General features: G+C 31.6%; 1 long non-coding RNA gene across 1 annotated transcript; it reads left to right on the top strand.

Annotated features, from left to right (window-relative positions):
* The first annotated feature begins 2,169 nt into the window (after window positions 1–2,169).
* On the top strand, window positions 2,170–2,995 carry LOC145123650 (uncharacterized). The gene is made up of 3 exons (XR_013715227.1): window positions 2,170–2,273; window positions 2,374–2,451; window positions 2,812–2,995. It is a non-coding gene; the product is annotated as an uncharacterized LOC145123650 (long non-coding RNA).
* Window positions 2,996–5,583: the final 2,588 nt, after the last annotated feature.

Genomic DNA, 5,583 nt, shown 5'->3' with positions numbered 1-5,583 from the left:
ATGGAAATTTTTTATGTTTTTCTATTTGAGTTGAAATTTGTGTGTTTTTTTACAGATTAGGTTGTAGAAAAGAGGAATGTTGTGATGAGTGGTTACTAGGGATTTAACCTGGTTTCAATCTTTATCGTCAACTTTGTTCATATGCTCTTCGCTGAAGGTGTCTGATCATATCATCTTTTATCTGTTAGATGTTTTTTTAGTTGATTTCTACTTAACTTCATATGACGATGGAGCTTTTGTAATTGAATTTGTTAGAATTTGTTTCAATTTTTCCATCGGAGTTGAAATTTATGTGTTTTGATGCAGATTACGTCGTAGAAAAGTCAAATATAGAGATGAGTAGTTGCTGGGAATTTGCCTACCTTCAAGGTTAATTTCTTTCTGTGAAATTTTCTCATTCTATAAGTTTAGGGTTTATGTTTTATTGACAATTATGAAGTTCTGATTGTGCCAGCTTTTGGGAAGTGTATTGATTGTTTTTTGTTCTGCTTTTGGATATTTTAAGAGACCTGTTCTTCCCAAAATATTCCCAATTTGATTTCGAATTCTAAACATATGTAACTTGAATGGTTTCAGTCTTTTTACTTTCTTTTCTCTCATGTTTTCCTATTTTGATTTAATACGACAGATGGTATTTAAACCTTTTCGTTTGCAACCAAGTTCTAACCTGTGAAAACCCTGCATTGGTAGGTACTTAAAACCTTTTCGAGGTCTCCTAATTATGAATGTTCGCCTATGGTTATTGATTATAAGCCAAAGAAAAGGGCGCATGATATAGCTGTAACTATTTTATCGTTAATATCTCAAATCAGATGATATGGCAATACTTTCTTCAATTTTCTTTTCTCAATCTCCTTGATTCTTATTATTCATCCTTCAGTTTATGTTACATTTTCTGATTCAATCACGGTACTTTTGAGATTTTGTTGATAATAAATCTTCATTTTATGTAGATTGTTAGGTAGTATGCAGGAGATGGATATGATACAAAGGGAACTTTACCAACATTGCAGACTTTCGCATCAACAGCAGTATGTGGCATCGTTTACTGTAAATCCAAGACACTTAAAATGAAACCATATGGGGTTCTTTTCAGCAATGGACCAGGTGACCCTTCTTCTACTCCTTATGTTGTTATGGCTTTGGCAAACAAAAAAAGTAACTTATGTGGTTTGGACTTTGGATTTGGTTTTAGCTAAACTCACTACAGGTTTTCTTTATTGGGACATCGACATGTGGGTGAAGATGATGCTGAAGGTGACGATGGATAGTTATCTACATCAAACAAATTAGAAATAGATTTGACAAAAGTCAGAATTACCCCTGGTTTGAGTCGGTCTGGCCCTGTAGGCCTTGAAGATGTTAAACATATGTAAGCCTTTCTATCTTATCCCTGTTTTGTATAAAAATTTACTATCATCATACTTTACAATAATGTCCCAAGTATAAGGTTATAGTTTGTTTTTAAAAAAATTTCTATTTTGTTTTTTAATTTCTTTTTTTCCCGATAACAAGTATCTGCATCGAAATGGCATCCATGTGGGTTCTTACAAGGTACAATCTATTATATTTAGGGTTAAATTGCAAGAGATAGCAACATACTTTCTTTTATTGGTTCATTATGGCATCATACTTTCTTTCCTTTCTATTAAATCATTGCTCTTTTCCTTATTAAGCCGTTGTACTTTGAAAAATCTACATTGTTATAGCATTCGGTTTTTCAGCATGTGAATGACACTGCTATAATTAGGTCCTTCAAAGTTGATGAAATTGAAAAGGTAAAAACTTCTAATTCTCTGTAATTACGTGACTGATGTAGTTAACAAAGCATAAAGGGTATCATCTTCTATTATTTTGGTAAAACCACTAATAAATATGCTTCCGTGTTAGAGGGTTTTCTATTATCCGGATGTTCCCATGTTCATTTTGATCTTCAACTTTCAAGACCACTTCCATTTTCATTCTATATTCAGGGGTACACACCACTTGATTGAATCCTGATGATTTGTTCACAGAGTTGTCTAAAATTAAACATGCAAGATTTATTTTTTTTGGTGTATCCGATTTAATCAAAATCATTCTATAAATTAAATTACTTACATATGAAATTGGTTTTGTTGCAGGAATGTTTTTTCGAGGAAAAACATGAAGGTTGTGAACGAGTTCTTTTTTTTTCTTTTTTTTTTAAATTGTGTCAGGAAAACTTCAGTCACTTGAACAATGACAAATTAAAATGGATGGGATGACGAGGCTTTTTGTATCTCAACAATTAGGTAAGTATACTTCTACTCCAAAATATCTTTAGGTAAGTGCTTCATTTGATTTTTCTATTACATTTTTAATGTTAAAATATTAACCATCCACTCACTTCAGGAGTTTGCAGGAATCATCAAACCTATGGGAGCATGCTAATATTTTTTGGTTTTTTTTTCTCAATATACTCTGCAACAGGTAACAGATCTTCTTTTTTACACTCAACAATAATTCTTTTTTTCCCCATTTAGTCCGGTATGATTAAACTGACCTTATAGTTGGTAAAGAAATTAAACCGACATAAAAAATTAAAAAGTTACCAAAGGTTTTTTGTTGTTTTCTAGACTGAATAAACTGTTATAGTCAGACAAAATCACCATTTTACCCTTGCATTGAAAAACCCAAATTCCATAATATTCATCAATTTTAACATGAGGAGTTGACATGGAAATTACGTTACTGTTTTTTTAATAGAAATAAATAAAAGTACATTTATTTATCCTATGTCTGCAAGCATGTATTAAAATTAATGAATGCCCAATTGTGTGTTGAAATCAGGTAACTGTTAAAGGAGACAATTGCTTTCTGAAATGAATCCCGAAGATCAATTGCAATTTCAAGGGACTATCCTACCCCTGGTATGCTAAATTGGTAATTATCTTTAATAAATTAGTATTTTTCAATCATGTCAATTACTTTCTTCATGCAATTCTATCAAAGTTATATAGGATTAGCAAAATGTGTTGCACGGATTGGATTCTAACAGTAATCATTTTTGTTGATAAGTTTTTGTAAATATTTAGTTTTGCAAAATGGCAAAAAGGTAAATTTGCAATGTATATCATAGTCCTATTTATTAAATTTAGTCCAATAATGAGCTAAGTACAAGATATAAAAATATAATTCTCTAATCTTTTCCAGTACATGGACCAATTTTGTAATGTTTTTCTACAGAAGGACCAATTATGTAAACATTTTCTGCAGCAAAGACCATTTTGTAATGTTTTTATGCCACAGAGAGAAATTCGGTAATGTTTCTCTACCACAGTTGTCATTTGTGTGGTATTTTTGTGTACATGGACTATTTCTGTAATATTTTTATGTAAACATACAATTTTTGTAATATTTTTCTACAAACGGACCATTTTGATAATGTTTTTGTATCATAGGAACCAACTCTGTAATCTTTTTAACAAAAGTGACCATTATATAAAATAATTCTTCCACACGGACCAATTAAGTAATCAATTTCTTCTTACATTTCCATCATCCGATTGATGGCAAATTACACAGAATAGCAACATACTTTAATTTGGATACCAATTTATGCAACGTACTTCCTTATTTGTCTCAGAAAACAAACACATTCTGCCCCGCGCAACGTGCGGGTAACCCCTCTAGTTTATATTAAATCGATTTATTTTTAATTATCATTATTATTATTATTATTATTATTATTATTATTATTATTATTAATTTAACCATTTTATATTAATTATTTAAAAAAAAATTGGCATGACAAATCCTAGGTGACGCTTATATGGACCGTGGCAAGTATACCACTCTCACTAGCCTTAGTAGCAACCTTATACATACACTATACACTATCAACCGATGTATATGCGCTTCAGCTATTAAAAGGATGCACACCATATACCTATGGTTGATACTTGATATTCGCAATTGGAAAAAAAAAATTAAAAACAAAAAAGGATGCACACCATATACCTATGGTTGATACTTGATATTCGCAATTGGAAAAAAAAAATTAAAAACAAAAAAAGGTATTGGAACATAATGAAAACACTGCCTCCATTTTTTCTAGTTTCTACATATCTGTATTTCTTTTCTTGTATATTTCTTTAGGTTAATTTTTCTTTCAGTTGAAGATTGATTGTTGCATATCGCTACAGATCAATATACTTAACATATCGAGCTTCAACTCTAATTTAGAGCCAAGTCCAGTCATCGCCTAGATAGTTTCTCTTAAATTCCTTAGTATCAATAAATCATTATAAATCTAAGATACTCAACTCGACACATGTTTATGAGGATTTCAAGGTGAAGCAATTAATTTGTAGTCACTTGGTTCGTATAACAAAGAGCCTTTTTTTTTTTTTAACAGAAAATCTAACTTACTCATAAATTACACCTTAAATTCACATATGTCCAGTGAACCATCAACCTTAAGGAGGGAGGGCAACACAAAATTATTAAGGGATAATGACTTAAAAGGGTAATATATTTTTTGATTTGTACACATTTAGTCACTGACTTTTTTTTGTCCACATTTACCCCTTCAACTTGTTAAACTGTACACATTTAGTCCTTATGACCGGCTACTCCAGGTTAGCCGGTAAAAATGACTTAATAGGGTAATATATTTATCACTTTGTACACATTTAGTCTTTAATATTTTTGTACACATTTAGTCCTTAATATTTTTTTTTTGCAAAATAAGTCATTTTTGTTTTTGTACTCATTCAGTACTTATGAATGATTTTTTTAGATTTTTCTCACGACATCTTACGTGTGATAGCCATATGGTGGTGGGATAGGTTGGGGTGGTCCTGTTATATGCTGTAGGCCAAGATACCAGGTGCGGTCCGGCTGTAAGTCGTAGGCACGGAGGCTCCAGAAAACGGTTGGGTTAAGGCGGCATGCCGACAAACCCTGGGTATTTCAGTCTGATGACTGATTGGACATGTTGCATGTTGGCATTCCAGTCTGATGATTGATTGGGCCAAGGTATTCCATTCTGATGAGTGTGGGCCCGTTATGCATGATAATATGTTTGTTGTATCGGGTATTTTGGGGGAAACTCACTAAACTTTGTGCTTACCCAGTTGTTTATGTTTTCAGGTTCTATTGTTGATCGTGGGAATGCGAAGTACACACTCATCAATAGTATTGAAGATTCCGCGTTTCTTATATTACTCTGATTTCCGATAAATGTATTTTGGAATAAACGTTTTTTCTTAATAATGGATTTATAATTAGGGACTTTCGCCTTATTTAAAAATGAAAATTTTTGTTTATAAAAACGAGACGTTACATATAAACATCAACAGCCCCACACACTTCATCAATAATTGTCTCACATAAGATGTCGTGAGACAAACCTAAAGAAATAATCATAAATACTGAATTAGTATAAAAACAAAAATGACTTATTTTGAAACAAAAAAATATTAATGACTAAATGTGTACAAAAATATTAAGGACTAAATGTGTACAAAATGAGAAATATATTACCCTATTAAGTCATTTTTCTCGGCTAACTTGGAGTAACCGGTCATAATGACTGAATGTGTACAGTTTAACAAGTTG

The sequence above is a fragment of the Lactuca virosa genome, chromosome 7, assembly GCF_052849685.1.
Source record: "Lactuca virosa cultivar CGN04683 chromosome 7, Lactuca_virosa_CGN04683_v6, whole genome shotgun sequence".
In the NCBI taxonomy this organism is placed as follows: Eukaryota; Viridiplantae; Streptophyta; class Magnoliopsida; order Asterales; family Asteraceae; genus Lactuca; species Lactuca virosa.
The sequence above is the reverse complement of the archived record's forward strand: the minus strand, read 5'-3'. Positions and strand labels throughout refer to the sequence as shown.